General features: G+C 52.1%; 1 long non-coding RNA gene across 1 annotated transcript; it reads left to right on the forward strand.

Moving 5' to 3' along the window:
* The first annotated feature begins 820 nt into the window (after positions 1-820).
* LOC120386695 lies at positions 821-15,495 on the forward strand. Its single transcript, XR_005589865.1, has 3 exons — positions 821-898; positions 10,750-10,855; positions 15,062-15,495. It is a non-coding gene; the product is annotated as an uncharacterized LOC120386695 (long non-coding RNA).
* The last annotated feature ends 864 nt before the right edge of the window (positions 15,496-16,359 follow it).

The raw sequence follows: 16,359 nt of genomic DNA on the forward strand, positions 1-16,359 counted from the left end.
TTGTAAGGGAGTGACCCTCCTGTGGGCCCAACAGCCTGGTCTCCTACAGCCTGGTATTAAAAATATATAGATAGATCCTGGTGCAGCCACCAGACAAGAATCTGCAGGGCCCTGATGACAACTGGGCCATTGCTAGGGAACTCTGCTCTCCACGACCTCCCAGCCTCTGCCAAGGTGATTTGAAATCTCATCAACCGAGGTGCCTGCCTGGTGCTCTAGGTTTCTTTCCCCTGCTTCCTAATGGAGGTGCCTGGATGCTTTTGTGGCTCTGTAGGGTTTCTGTATTTGCTGGGTGGTACAGATGGAGACACAGCCCATCACCAGGGCAGAGGGGAGACTTCTGGGGAAGAAGAATTCATGCACCCCACCACAGGCAGGCGAGCCCATGGAATCCATATGGCTCTGTGTGAGCGCTGTCCACTCTTGGCCCTACAGGCAGCTAGAGTCTCCGCTGGAAGAGAGACCGGAGACTTTTTGATGTTAGGGAATTGGGGGTGGCGGGCGGGGGGAGGTTACTCCACTCCCTCTCTCTCCCACTCCTGGGAAGGTCTTTGCTTTCCCTCTCTCCTGGCCCTCAAGTGGTTAAATTCCTTTCCAGCTGAGCTGGCAAACAGAGCCCTGGCATATTAGTCAGATCACAGTGGGGGGGGAGGGAGGAGAGAGGAGGGGCTGAGGTTGAGAACTGCAGAGTGATATTCTCAGGGGCTCTGAAGTGCAGGGAGGGAGGCTCGGCAGGAGTTACTGCTTCCCAGAAACTTGATTATTTTTAACCCAGGAAGAAGCGAGGCGGGGGGGGGGAGAGGGGGCGCTAGCTGGAGGACTGACAAACAAGTTGTTGGGGTTGAAGAAGCTTCGGGGAAGGCGAGAAGGCAACTTTGGAAGGAGAGAGCTGAGCATGGTAGGTGCAGTTCTGCTGGAGACACATGCTAGAGCTGCCTGCCCTGCCCTGCTAACCAGGGGCACTTCCCTGGCCTGGCAAACGCTTGGCTCCCTGATGGTGGGCAGAGAGCAGCAAGTGCCCCAGCAGATCTGGTGGGAAATGCCCCATGGTCCCCTTCGTGCAGTGGGAGAATCGCTGCTCTCCGGCTCTGGATGGGACTGGGACACAGATTCCCTGATGGACCAAAAGAGACTTCAGTAGGTTCTCTATCCCCAGAATGTTGTACCTTCCGTCCGACCTTGGAGAGGAGATGGGGCAGGGCAGGGCACGCCTCCACCACCAAGAAGCTGGCTCTGGACCCTGAAAGCACATGTCTTTTGTATCCCTCTCACTTGGGAAAGCCTTTCCCAGGGAGCAGCTGCTTTCTGAAAGCCAATGGGACCTGTGTTTGGAGGCCCAGGCCCCATTTCATGCAAAACACCTGCTGATAATTGGGCTAAAGCAAAGCCTCTTCCCTCTCCCTTTTGGGACTTGGAAGGTCCCTTTACGCCACATGTGATCTCATGCTATTCCAGTCCTGTGCACTGCATGCCACCAGCCCCCTCCCAAATGTGCCCTGGAAGCCAGTGCTTATGTCCTCAGGGAAAGGACATGGTGCAGGAGAATGGATATCGCACAGTGGTGGAAGTAGGGAGTTTCTTTGTACTGACTAGAAGGAAGAAGGGTGCCAGACGTGCCAGCCATTCCACCTTTGTAAGGAACCATCCATTCCCACCGGCTGGGGTAGAAGGGCAGCTGTATTTGGTTCTAGATGTAAAGTCTTCTAGCCTGAGCTTCTCACGGTGCGTGGAGGACCATCATGGAGGCTGCAGGCTCATGGGGTGTGTCCCTAGAGGACCACGACTTCACATTGGCCAGACCACGAGCCCCTGAGAGATGAGTTACCAGCTGTACTAAACAGCTGATGGATTTGCCCGCCCCAGAGAGTCACATCTGGGTAGGTAGGGCCTGATGCAAAGCCCAGTGAAGGGAATGAAAAGATTCCTGTTGACTTCAGTGGGCTTCAATCAGGCCCTAAATTTAGAAAGCCACAAACACCTGCCAGTTCATTGTCCATCCAACTTGTAACATCAGATTCAAATGCTACAAGCCCTGGCTCCCCTCAAACATCTCTTCCCTTCATCAGAAAACCCTATATTCACTAAGGTTTCCTGAGCTGCTCTTCCAGACCTGACCTATTTACAAGACTTCAGTGGGACATCGGGCTGGGAACTGACTCATTCTCCCTGGTCCCACTGAGCTGCCCCATAAGTAGCTGAGTCTGTGTTGGGGCCCCCAAGCAAGCCACTTGTGCTGCAGGCTGGCTCAGCGTTCCGCCCCACCTCCCTGCTTGTTGTCTTGATCACTTTGCACCTGAATGACCAAGAGGTGACCCCGGAGTCATTTACGTTTGGAGTCTGGAGTCGTTCCGGGGAAAGTCAGGTCACTGTTCCAGCTGTGGCCCATGAGATGGAAATCTGGCTAAGGTACTTGAAGTATATGAGGCAAATCCCTCAAGAGGTTAAGCCGGCAGTAGGTTGCCGTTGTCCAAGTGCTCCAGGGCTGCTGGGAATGGGAATCCTAGCACTTCCAGGTTTTACGTTGCAGTGCTCAGCACACTCCAATAGGCTCTGTGGCGCAATGGAGAGTGCATTGGACTTCTAGATCAACGACAGATGAGCCCACAACCTTTGAATGAGCTCAAGTCCCACCAGAGTCGTATTTTGGGAGGTTGTGGAATCTTCATCATTGGAGATTTTTAAGAGCAGGTTGGACAAACACCTGTCAGGGATGGTCTAGATAATCTTAGCCCTGCCTCAAGTGCAGGGGACTGGACTAGATGACCTCTTGAGCTCCCTTCCAGTCCCATGTTTCTATGAAAGTGATCTGTTGAGTCAGTGAGTAAGATGCAGGTTTAAGTGGAGAGCAGCCTGCAGTAAGGAGCAATGTGCGGCTAATCTGGAGACGTTTTTGGGAGTGTCTCAAGATGAGGGCTCCCCCCGCCCCATTGAGTTACACCTTGGGTCTCTGCTTGGGCTAGAAACAAGTATTATCTCCAACGGTGAAGGAAGTTAAGCTTACCAGGACAAAAATTTACCCAGGCCATAAACTTTCAAGTTTAAGGGCATAAACCAGCCACAAACTCCCTAGGATTAAGGAGATATTTCCTCGTTGGGCAGATGATTCTTCAGAATCCATTATGGGTTGTTTGCACCTTCCTCTGTATTGATTGCGATCAGAGCCAGGATGCTGGATTTGATGGGGGCACTGGCCTGACCCATCACAGCAGTTCATTTGTTCCAAAGAAATATTCCCATGTTTGCGCAGTTCTCGGGGACAATGCCCTCCACAGGTGTGGCCCTCTGCCCAAGCGAGTGTTACATTGGCCACGGACAGAACTGGTCCAGAAATGGAGTTTTGTTCCCATGAAAAGTTTTGCTGGAAATGGGGGAGGGGAATCTATTGTGTGTCTGAAATATTTTCATTCTGGGGTGGAGGGGAACCCACAACTTTTTGACAGAAACCCAGAATTCTTTTGGTCAAAAATGGACGTTTTCATTTTGATCCAAAAGCCAGTTTTCATGGGAAAACACGTTTGGAACGAACGATTTTTACCCGCTGTAATCGGGACCTATATTGGATTCGGAGTCATTCACCTCACTGGAGCGCAGTGAGTGACACCAGCTCTTTAAAATGTCCCCAAAATGATCAGTGCGAAGAGGAGAAAGAAGGAGCAAGAGAAAGAGCACCGGGGCGGGGGGGTCATCAATGGAGGGGGGCCCGTCACTGAACAGCAAGGAGTGGGGCCTGTAGAGTGAAACGAGGCTGCACCCCAGTTTGGCCACTTCCTGCTTTACGATATGAGTGGTTGGGCAGCAGCGTGGCTGTATCCCTCTCCTGTAGGCAGGGGAGAATTTCCATTGGGTGCCAGAGCCTCCTGTAGCTGCTTTACCTCCAGCAGAGAACACTAGGAAATTCAGAACAGGACAGCGACATCCCCACTAGCGTGTTCCCCAGCTGTCCGGTGTCTCCCCTTCTCAGCCAGTCTGATACTCTTATCAGAGTGAGTTCACTTTTTGGTAACCAGCCCAGCTGCTCGGAGGGGAAGACGAATTCCCTTTTAGGACTGCACTAGGGAGCTGCCGATACCCTGTCCCCATGTGACGCTCAGAGCCATTTCATCCTGTTCTCCGTCTCCTCCCCTTATCTCAGCAGTCCCTGCTTCATTTCCCAACTGCTCATCATGACTCGCTGGGATCTGAATTCTTAATGGACGTGCAAGCCTGTTTCAAGGTCATAGGAAAGGGTCCACCCTCCGTCGCACCAATTGCTTCAGCTTGTAGGCCACCTGCCTGATGGTCCCCCAAATGTTTCTACATCATGTTCGGGGAGGCCCCTTTCTGCCCCTTTGTCATATTCTCTTCCCCACCACGCTTCACAGAATTACTGAAGCTACTGGTAGCTGCTTGCAGAGCCAGTGGTAGCGATCATGTTTTGCATCCATCTGGGTCACTTGTGTCTACGGACAGTCAAACTCCAGTGGGAAGCCCCCATGGTTACATCAATGCAGTAAGGACTGCACTGCAAAAATCTTTTTTGATGGCCATCCTCTCTCCGAGGTGCTGGCACTTGGTTCCCACCAGGACAGCTAGACTGGGAGTTCTATGGCCATTTCTGATAGAGGGGTGTCCTTCCTGTGACTCTCAGCCTGCTCTTTGCTTTAAATCCCTCCCTGGGGCCTTGCACATTCCAGACCTATGGAGAGCAGAGACGAGGAAAGGCCCTCAGGGCAGAAGCCCTGAAAGGGGAAGGTCTGAAAACTCTTCTGAGACAAACTAAGGGTGGAAAGGAGGACAGGGAAGAGAAAGGGGAGGTTGGAAGGAAGCAGGGAGAAGAGGTAAGGAGGAGTGAAGAGATGGGGTCTGTCATCTCCTACTCTTTTTTCCTCCATTCTCTTCTTTCTTAACAACTCTCTCCCCTTTTCCCTTTATCCTTGCCCCTTTTGCCCTCTCTCTCCTGCCCTCATTCCTCATGGCTTCCCTTGGGCAGTCTTATTCCTCCCCTTCTCTGGGTGGCTGGTACTTTACAGACAGGCTGGCCCCTTCCATCCAGAGCTCAAGGCGGAGGCTGCAGGGGAAGGAGGCTGCACACAGGGGAAACTTGACCTCTGGGTCAAGGAGGGGAGAGAGGTTCTGGGGCTGACTAGCTGTGTCCCTCAGTGTGAAATCCTAGATCTTGCTTGGGGCTGACAGTGGTGCTGCAACTAGGGACAGGGAACCTGGTATGTGGGGGAAAGAGTCTGTTACAGTGTCTAGTTATAGGAGCAGGGGACCGGGCACCATATACCCTGGATTGTGTGTCTTCCTGACTCTGTCACTTATTCCTTATGTGGCCTCAGTTTTCTCATCTGTAAACAGGGGTTAAAGCTACCAAGAGTGCTGTGAGGCCCTCAGATGAAAGACCACAGCTGTGCCCAGTGTCGCTGTTCTTTGTCTCCCTGATGGGTTGTGTGGAGCCTCAGGTTGCCATAAGGACACCAGGGCTGAGTTTGGCCAGACCATCGGGCTTGTTGCTGGGAAGAAGCTGACCTGGGCCTTGTTCTCAGGTGGCCCTGGTGCCGAGCCTCCCCTGCTCTCGCCCTGCCCTGTGCCCAACACAGCACGTCGGCATCAGCCGTTCTTTGGAGAGTCCCCTCCTCCACTGCCTCCCTTATCCTCCAGTATCGCCACTGCTCCAGCTGGTTCACCCGCCTCTGGGGCTGGCCAGGGGGAATTACAGGGAAGTGGCTGAACGCTACCCTGGCAAATGGGGCTTTATCCCACACTCCTGGACAGGGCCCACCCCCCTTTTCAGCCCAGCCCAGCCCAACAATCACCTTGGCCGGGCTGCAAGCTCTTCTGCGTTTGCTCTACTGCGGTTTTTGCTTGCCCGCTCCATGGGGTAAGTTGTGCTGGTATTTGCCTGGAGGGCTGGGGGAGGCGGAGGGCGGCTGAGAGAGACCCTGGCGCTGGAAGGAGACTAGCTCTCTGCTGGCAGGGTATTTTTTTCTTCTGTTTTTTTCTCTCTTTGTTAAGCTCCCTTTCAGCTGCAATGGCAATGCCTGGCTGTTCTGAGCTGACAATAATTGCTGCAGTCTAGACAGTGTCTGGTATGAGGCACACGGAATCAAAGAGGCCCCTTCTCTCGCTGTGACTTTCACACATGCTCCCTTGGTTGGTCTCCTTCTTTCTCGGATGTTTCCTTGGTCGCTCTCTCTCTCTCTTTTTTTTTTGCACCCCTCTATCTGCCTCTCATATAGGCAGAGGAGAGACTGCAGCAGTGTCTCTTGCCCTGCCCCCTCTGTCTGTCTCTCCTGTGTTCCCTTCTTTTTGTCCTCTTGTGCGCTCTCTCTCTCTCTTTCCTCCACCCTTTGCTTCACGTTCTTCACTCCCAAACCTGTGTGGAGATGCTGATTCACTCTGTAGGAGGACAAGAGTGAGTGGGTCAGGCTCTCTCTTTTGGAAGGGATTTAACTCTTTCTTTGCCGGCTCAATTTTCACTCTTTATCCTCCACCACCTGACTCCCCTGACTTGGGCCTGAGCACACTTTGTTTCTTGGCACGGTTGTCCAAAAGCTGCCAAGTCCATCATTTGCGGCAGGCAGAGCCAGCACTCGGTGCACAAGACCTGGCCATTAAGCTCTCCACTCTGCCAGCTCCCACCGGGGCTGGGTTATTCTCTCTTCCTTCAGACCAGACGTTCCCACCTGGTATTGCTATTGGAATAAGACTGTGGGAGGAGATAGAGCCATCTAGGGACCTTCACCCCAATGGCAGGGTGCCCAGAAAAACAGCAAATCCTGCACAAAGCTGATCAGCTGCAGGGGTTTATATCTGGTGAATTCAAACGACTAGCGGATTCTGTAGGTCCAGGCAAATCTTAGCACCAGGTGTATTTATCTTAGTTAGAAACACTGAGGACCATGTAGCTGCATGTTTGAGGTGGTTGTAACACCCTGCCACGTGGCCAATGAGGACCTCGTCACCACAAATATTGGGCACCCCCAGCTTAATTGGGATGGCCACCCATCCTGTATTTCAAGAGACGTTCCTGGTTTGGTGCCCAATATCCCATGACCCTATCGGACAAACAAAGTATATTCCTAAGCAGTGCTCGTACACAGGGCATATGATGATGTGCCATTGTAGGGCACTGTCCCTGAGAAATAAACTTTGCCCTGTCTTTTTCGTATCGTTATTCTTCAGCTCCTTGACACATAGGGGGTTACCCTAGGCCTATTGACTACTCATCTGTGGTTCCCAGTACCTGGGATTCCACTCAGATCCCTGCCTGCTCTTCCAAATAAGCCTGGAGTTCCCATAGCTTGCTTCTGGGTGGGACCTGATACTGGCATCGGGCCATTGGTATTTTACCTTTCTGACTGCAGTGAGGATATGACAAGCTAAGACAGTAGCAAAGATTCAGAGTGTCTATTTGCTGCCTCCCCTTCAGACACATGTGACTGCTGCAGGTCGTCGTCTTGACACAGCCTTTGGTTAAAGGGAATAAACACTCGTGAATAGTTTGACATCCATTCCCAGACTGATGGGATAGCACTCACGCTCCAGCACGCTCATCTCCCGGCAGCACTTCCCTTCTCCAAGCCCACCCTGCATGGACCACGGTGGTCGTGCAGCGTCTTTTGGTGCTCGGTGCCCAACCGCAAGCCCGGCATGTGCCTGCTGACGTAACGTTGATCACATACCACAACAAGCAAATCTCTTTCTGGGGTGGATTTACCCGAGTGTTGTGTGTATGACACGAGAGAGAACTGCCCCACTCTAGGTGGCAGTACGGAGGGCTCAGCTGGAGCACTGCATCCAGTTCTGGGTGCTGCACTTTGGGAAAGATGTGGACAAATTGGAGCAAGTCCAGAGGAGAGCAACAAAAATGCTAAACGGTTTAGAAAACCTGATCTATGACGAGAGGTTAAAGAAACGGGGCATCTTTAGTCAAGATTGAGGGGGGACCCAAGGACAATCTTCAACTATATTAAGGGGTGTTACAGAAAGTATAGTGATCAATTGCTCTCTATAGCCATTAAAGGAAGGACATGAAGTAATGGGCTTAATTTGCAGCATGGGAGATGTAGGTTAGATATTAGGAGAAGGGTAGTTAAGCTCTGGACTAGGTTTCCAAAGATGGCTGTGGAATCCCCCTCATTAGGGGTTTTTAACACCAGTCAGGGATGATCTAGGTGTACCTGGTCCTGCCTCAGCACAGGAGCTTAGATAGGTGACCTCTCAAGGTCCCGTCCAGCCCTACAATTTCTATGATTCGATCCCACATTAGGAATTGAATGTGGGGGAAACACCTCCCTAGCGTTCATAGAATCTACCCTCTAAAGGCTTCACTCAGGGACTCTGTTCGTCCATTCCAGCTTTCTAGCCAATCAGAGGGACTATAATTCCCTGGCCATCCACCCGGTGACGTGTCTGGGCTTTGCGCCAGGGCTCCATGGCACACACGACGCTCACGAAAGGGTTAATTTGTATGAGGCGGCTGCTTGCACAAGCAGCCTGCCCTGTGCCCTGGGGCGTAAGATCATCCAGTTAGAATGTGATCCGATGAAGTAATGCTTGTAACGGGAGATCCTGCCCAGGCGAGGTGGTAGGTGGAGTTACTGTGGAACCCGATAGAACTGGAATTCACCCTCTGCAGCCTGCTCAGGCAGTTTCAATGAAGCTCGGTGGAATTTGACTCTCTCATTTAATGCAATCAGTTGATGTTTTCCTAGCTTGACAATGGGCTTGTAATAGCCGCTGATCTCTGGCCAAAAGGCCCTTTCCCCATAAGGCTCTAGTGATAATTAATAGCTCCTCTATAGCGCGTTTCAGACTGACCGAAATCCCGGCACATCACGGAGACCCGCGTTGACGAACAAAACCCTCCTGACTCCCAATTTAATAACATTATTTCCTGTAAGAGAAATCCTCCCTCTCCTGCTCGGCCCCAGCCACTCCAATCCCTTTCTCAGGTCTCGCTTGCTTTGGACTGGGAGGGATCGATCTGCGCTGTGCGTTGGCGCACACAGGTGGCCGGTGTACTAGTCCTGCCCCTAGCGGGGGCGGCGGAAGAGGATGTTGACGGACTCCCCAGTGGTGCCAGGCTGGAAGCGCGGCTGCCGTGCGCGTCCAGCAGAGACGCGTCAGAGAGGTGGTGGCATTCATTGGAACATGCGTTTCACCAGGAGTTCGCAAAATGCTTGATCAAGGGCGTCAGTATCGTTATCCCCGTCGTACAGATGGGGACGCAGAGGCCCAGGGAGGTGAAACGACTTGCCGGAGATCACCCAGCAGGGCCGCAGCAGAACTAGGAATAGAACCTAGGTCTTCTAAGTCCCAACCCAGTGCTCTATCCACGAGGCCACGTTGCCTCCCCTTGTTTCTAGGTAAACAAGGATTTGAGTGGGGGTTGTAATAACCCCTGTGGGTTCTCAAACGGGGATCACACCTTAGGACAGAGAATGTTTCCTGGACACTTCCCTTCCCATTCATGATCATGCAGAGCACCTCGTGATGCCCCAGCCCACCATGCCATCACATAATGTCCTTCTGGCAACTGTACCACTGGCTGACACAGACTAGTCACATTAGGAAGGTATGCGATGTATTTTAATTGTCTGTAAGGCAATTTAGCAGGTGGAAACAAGGAGGAACGCCAGCTCCTGCTAGTGCTCCACAGACACGGTTGGGTACTGGGAATTCTCTTTCTCAACGGCATGGCTGGCGGGCCTTGCTCATTGCTCCGGGTCTAACTGATTGCCATATACGGGATGAGGAAGGAATCCCCCCACCCTGGTCAGGTTGGCAATGTCCCTGGGGGGCTGGGGTTCATCTCCCTCTGCAGCATGGGGTGCAGGGTCACTTGCTATGATCACTTGATATCTCCGTCCATTTCCTGCCATTGCATTGGCCTCAAGCACTGATGCACCTCTGTCCCTCCTGATCTCTGCCTGGGACGTGCAGTTGTTTAGTGTCCTCGGGACTGTAACACTGGTCTAATTCTGGTTGTTGACTTTGTGTGGAGGTGGCTGGGTGGTACTTGGTGGCCTGTGATATATAGAAGGTCTGATTAGATGATCTGGTGGCATGGGCGGCGGGTGAACCTCCATTTTGGAGAGGTTAGCCCGCTGGCCAGCCCGCTGGCCCCACCCCTTCTGCCCACCGGCCCTGCCCCACAGATGCCAGAGCCCCGAACCGCCCCCCTCCAGCAGAAGGAGCCCTGAGCCCCCACCCCATGACCAAATAAACCCCAGTTTGCTCCCTCGGGTCAGCTCCCCCTGCAGCCCCATTGCTGGGCCGCTCTGCTCCCACACCCCGGGGGCCAGGCCAGCCCCAACACCGGCCTGAGTCAAGCCATCCCCCAAGTGCCGGGCCAAGCCACTCCCACCCGAGTGCCCCGCCTGAGCGTCAAGCCGAGCCGCTCCCCCCAGCTTGAGAGCCGGGCAGAGCCGGCAGTCCCAGTGCCCGGCTGAGCTGCCTCACTCCCCTGCCAGAACCCATGCCCACAGCTTGCTTGCAGAGTCCCTCCTCACTCCCCTGCGCCCAAGGAGAAGCGACCTGGCGAGCAGCAGGGTCCGGAGTGGGAGGTGGAGTGCAGGTAGGCACTGGCAGGCGGCAGCAGCAGGTGGGTAGGGGGGCCTCAGGGAAAGGGAGGGACCACCCCGGCCCAGGAGTGCCTCGGGGGGCGGCTGCGCCAGGGAAGACTCTGCCTTTCCTGGCCTATTATACCCGCCGCCCATGACTGGTGGTCTCGACTTTGACTCTATGACTCTGTTATACCGACAGGACTGAAGACCTTGAACTAAGAGTGTGCAGCAAACAGCCTTGTATCTGAGACAGCTTTATAGCAGACACTGTATGGAGTAAAAGAACAGTCCTTGACTGGATCACGGTAAGAAGGCTAAAGAACCCAGCAGTGTCAGACATGACAAAATCACCCCCTAAGGCCATTGCACGACTTATACCTGTAAATATCTCTTATGAAAAGCTGCCCTCGTGGCTACATTTTGAAAGGCGGGCACCTGCTGTGCCTGCTAATGCCTCACTGCGCACAAACTGGGTAACTGTGCACCTCAGTTCTCACTGGCACATGCATTTCCCCAGTCTATGCACTGGAAAATTGGAAAACCCGTTTCCACATGCAACTGCAGGGGGGTGGACGGGATGGATGCGGGTGCAAATTTTGCCAGCCCAAGCGAGGCATTTGAAAATGTAGCTAGTAATATTTCACCACGGTGAGAGATGCAACCAGTAGCCCCTCGCTTGAATTTTTCTTATGCTCCCCGGCCATTTCCAGAGAGCTAATCATTGCTTCTATGGGAGCCCTTGAAGTTATAGATTGTCATCATCATGTGGTCATCCCAGATCCTAAGTGCTGAACTGAATCCCTCCTTCTATGAGCCAATGGTTGAAATGGGTGGCACAGGACAGAGGATGTCTAAAATGTGCTAATAGTCACCTGGGATTTCATGCCCACCATTCTTGTTCAATGCACTTCTGGCAGGTGCTCAGATACTGCAGTGAGTAGAATTCTAGGCCATGTGCTCATCTTGCTGTTAAGGATCCCTCATGCAAGACCCTGAATTTGTGGTTCACTGGGAGGGTACTGCAGGTGAAATCACTGGGTATTGTTTCCTTTGTGAGTTGCATGGAGTTCAGCTGGGTTTACCCATGTAAATACCATGTTGTTGGCACTTTACTCCAATAACTGCTTAGCTGGCAATTTGCATCTCTTTACCCAATATGCTTTGCATCCCAGTTCTGCTCTGCATGATTAGTTCTCTAGAACAGCCTGATTTACTGAATATTCTGTGCCAGGATTGTTGCTAACGGGAGAGATCCAAGATGAGAAGCTTCAGGGTGAAAGAAATCCGGTGATCAAAATGTAATAAAAACAGAGTTCCACATGCTCTGAAAAATTCTCCATTTTGGGAGAGCCATACAGTCCAATCAAAGACTGTAAGTAAATGTAGATTGTCATAAAACGTATTAGGCTGCATTCCCCTCTGGTGGCTAGTGCACTAAGAAGGTAACAGCCTACTGCTGCTGTCATGGAATTACTCCTTAAGTTCAAGTGGCAGAGGACTGGTTGGCCATTTGGGCTAAGCCTGACCAAACAAAATAGGTCCTTCCTGGCACGTTAGTGCAATATGGGGTTGTTTCACAGGAGACATTAAACCCAAGTGCTGACAACTTACCATCATTACAGCTCACATAGTACTTCTCCGGGAGATTATGGAGTGTTGACCCAGATGTCTAAATTCCGCTGGGCTGTTCAGTTGGATATAGGGTTTCTTCTTCACTTGGTGGCCTAACCCATTGTATGGCGCAGCTGCACAGCTCTTAAACGGCTGCTGTGTCTCGCCCCAGAGCTCGGATGCAATGATCCTTACATCTCCCCTGTCTACTTCACAAGGATTGTGGTGTGATAACATGCTTGGAGATCCTTGGGGGAGGACGTGCAAATTTTTGCTATTATTGAGTTATTTTATTTTTGTATTGCCCGGGCCGGTGGGGGCAGGAGATCTGACCATTTGATTTCCAGTAGCATGCCGTTAAAATAACCCAGTGCTAATGGGGATTCTTCACAGCAATCAGGCTGAGCTTGCTAGGAAAGTGGGATTGGGTGGGGGTGTGTTTCATGCCTGCTTAGAACATCTGGAGTAATCTCGGGAAAATCGGCTGCAGTCGGGTTTCAGCTCTATCCCTCCTGTCATTCCACCATGTCCCCTAGGTCTAGGGAAAATTTGAAAAAAAAAAGTCTAATCAGCCCCATCTCACCCTCTGGGGGAAGGTATCTGAGCTACCCCCCGCCCTTTTTTTTAACAGCTAAGTGTTGGGGCGGGAAGCAGAGCACAGGAGGTTTATATATTCAGCACTTTGTGCACACGCTATGCAAACAGAACAGTGCATCTCTAGTTCCCAGCAGCAGCAGACAGCTCAGCTTCTTGTAAATCAGTTGCTGAGTGAAGCAGCAGTGGTCCTGGAGTTTCTAGGGGGTGAGGAGCAGGACTGGGACCTGGCAGGGCTGGGCTTTCTCTGCAGACACCTATTGAACTGGCTGGATGCTCAGGCTTGCTGTTATTGCCTTCCCCTTCCTGTTTACTGCTCCCTCTCACCCACCCCCGTTTTTGGCTGCTGTAGCGTGAACTCCCAACAGAATACGGCCTCCACGGTGTTTTGGTGTTTGCTAACCGAGGGGAGTGGGGTGTTATTTCTGTCCTGGGGATGCAGATCTCCCTCTCCCTCTGCAGCCCCCTCAGCTGGTGGACTCATTGCCCCGCGCGCATTGGTGGGACTTGGTTCCAGGGTGCACCAGGTGTTCGCCCACAGCCATTCCATCCCTGGGGTTAGGCAGGCCAGGCCCCCGAGGGGCTGCTGCGTTTGTCTTTGCATATAAATGAGAATGATGGGGCTGGAGAGCCCAGCGCGCTCACTGCTGCTCTGAGAGCCGTTGCTGCTTTCGTTGCCAAGTCCACCGCTTACTTTCCCTTGTCTTTGTGTGTTCGCATGGCAGTTCAGGCAGAGCCTCCCTCCAAATGTATCTGCCAGACAGCCTGGCTGGCTGGGGCCTGGGGCCGTCCGGTCCTTTGACTACTTGGCAACACGGGGCGGCTGGCTTGGTGAAGGCCAGTCTGCCAGGCTAGTCCTCGTTTCCCTAACGTACCCCCTGGGCATTGCAGGTCGTTGGCAAGGTGCGGAACGGCTCTATCCTAGCCTCACGAAGCAAGGGTTTGAGCTTAGAGCAGGGCACCGGGAGCCAGGATTCCTGGGTTCTCTCCCTGGCACTGAGTCACCCTGTGACCTGGCTCGAGTCACTTTTAAAAGTATTGTTATTTGGACAAGGTGGTTCTTTAGACTATAATGGGGCACCCCGTTGACTCCAGTGGAGTGATATCAGGGATAAATTTGGCCCAGTATTATAAATATTATTATTTGTTTGTATTATGGTAGCGCCTGGAGGCCCTAAATGAAATCGGGGTCCTGTTCTGCTCAGTGCTGTACAGACACACAGCAAGGGACACAGTGCCTAGCACAAGGGGGCCCTAATCTCTGGCTCTTACCACAATACAAATAAATACCAATACTTAATAAAGAGCTAATCGAAATAGACAAGACAGACAAAGGGTTGGGGGGGGGAAATGGGCAAAGAGAAGGGATGTGACTTGCCCAGAGTCACCCTGCAGCTCGGTGGCAGAGTCAGGAACAGAACCCAGGTGTCTGGAGTCTCAGTCCAATGCCCGAGATACACAGTGATTTCCATCCATTGCTAAAAGTAGTTGTTTCTGTGGCTCTTAATGTATCTTATGTGAACTTCTACAAAACACTGATTTGTCCAGGTCTTTCTGGGCATTCCCGAATAAACATGGGAAATTACTGAACAAAAGTGCAGCGCAAAGGAATACTAGTATCTAAGGGACCAGACTTTCTTTGCTGGCTCCACTCCCCTGCCACGGGTTGTGGGCACGGAGTTAATACCCTGCCATGTGACAGGAGTTGCTACCCACTCTATTTGTTACTATTTTATGTGAGCTTCTTTATCACCTGAAATGAAAATCAGAATATCCAAAACTCGCAGGCAAATCCCGATGTTTGACTTGGACTTTCCAAGATGTAAGTCTGAGTTCAGCTACCCACTGGTCCTACATACAGGGCCTGGGGTCTCACTCTGCCCCTCTGATTCTATGATCCTTGTCCCTCGCAATCAGTGCTGGGTTTATCCTCACTACTCCCCTCGAGGCAGGGCAGTGCTGTTATCCCCATTGTACAGATGGGAACCTGAGGCACTTCATAGATCAAGGGGAACATTTCCAAAGTGCCTATTTGATTTGGGGCCTGAAATCCCAGTGACTTTTGATGAGACTTAGGCTCTTAAGTCATAGAATATCAGGGTTGGAAGGGACCTCAGGAGGTCATCTAGTCCAACCCCCTGTTCGAAGCAGGACCAATCCCCAGATTTTTACCCCAGTTCCCCAAATGGCCCCCTCAAAGATTGAGCTCACAACCCTGGGTTTAGCAGGCCAATGCTCAAACCACTGAGCTATCCCTCCCCCCGCTTAAGTGCTTTTGAAAACATTAGCCTAATTCCCATTGACAGGCAGTGAAGCAAGCAGAGATACAACAGCGGGAAAAAGCCAAAGACAGCGAGTGGATAGCCACAATATGGATGGAGTGAAAGTATCAGTGGACAGACGAAAGAAGAGATGAGGGTAGAGCTTCAGCTGGAGCAGAGTTGGGCAAGGCCTGAGAGGCCAGGGTGAGGAGCTTAAATTTGAGTTGGAAGCAGAGAAGGGTCCATTGGAGGTTTCAAAGAGGGGCTCTGAGCAGTGAGCAAAGAAGAAGGTTTTGGTAGCGGGGATCTGGACAGGTTGCAGAGACGCAATCTGGGAGTCGGGAGAGTTTGCAACGTCTAAAGGAGAGATGGCTGGAGTGTGGGCAAGGGTTATAAGGCAGAAGGACAGAGAGTACAGGAGATTTTGGAGATGTACAGGAAGAAGCGCCTGTGTTTGGTAATCACCTGAATGTGGAAAAGGAGAGAGATCAGAAGTTGGCGGAGCCAGGAATGTTGCAAGGGAAACAAGGAAAAAGCTAGAAATAACCCGACATCAGTGCCACGTCCAGAAAAAAATTACCAACCAAGGAAAAAGCCAGACAAGACTTGAACCTCTGGCTTTAAGACTCACAAACAAGTTAATTAAATCGTGAGCTGTCTGGGACAGGGACCATCTCTCACCATGTGTCTGTGCCCACCAACCCAGGAGGCTGGCGTCTCTGAGCACTACCACGCTGACTGTTAGTGTGATTATTAAAGAGGAAAAGACAAGAAGTGGTGACAAAATTTGAACTTTAAAATAAACATCTTAGTATGATGTCTTTTGTCATGTATATGTCGGGTGCTATCAGTGTGCTTGGGGCTGTACAAAATGTACAGGAAAGCACGGACTCGGTAAACACCCAGCCAAATCCTGAAATTCTTGCTCTGTTTGTACTAGGATCCTGTTTGGGACAGATTTCCCATTGAAGGCCTGCAGGCCAGTTCCAGGGGTCACTCAGCATTTGCTCAACCCTTACTCAAGAAACCTCCTCTGAAATATACAGTGAAACCCTGCTACAACGTGATGTTTGGGGTCCAAAAAATTCCATCGCGATAAATGCGGGGTCGCGGTATAGTGGGTTTCAAGTCGGTCAGTTTAAGTCAGTGGTCCCCAACGCGGTGCATTGATGTGCACCGCCTAGTGCCCAGCAGGGAAGAGAAGCCGCGGCCCCGCGCCTGCCGGGGACAGAGAACTCCGAGGCTGCGGGCGCCGGTGCTCTCTGTCCCCGGCAGGCGTGGGGCCGCGGCTTCTTTCCCTGCTGGGCACTAGGCAGGGGCACATCAATGTCCCAGCGGGCGCC

This window comes from Mauremys reevesii, linkage group 19, assembly GCF_016161935.1.
Source record: "Mauremys reevesii isolate NIE-2019 linkage group 19, ASM1616193v1, whole genome shotgun sequence".
Lineage (NCBI taxonomy): Eukaryota > Metazoa > Chordata > Testudines > Geoemydidae > Mauremys > Mauremys reevesii.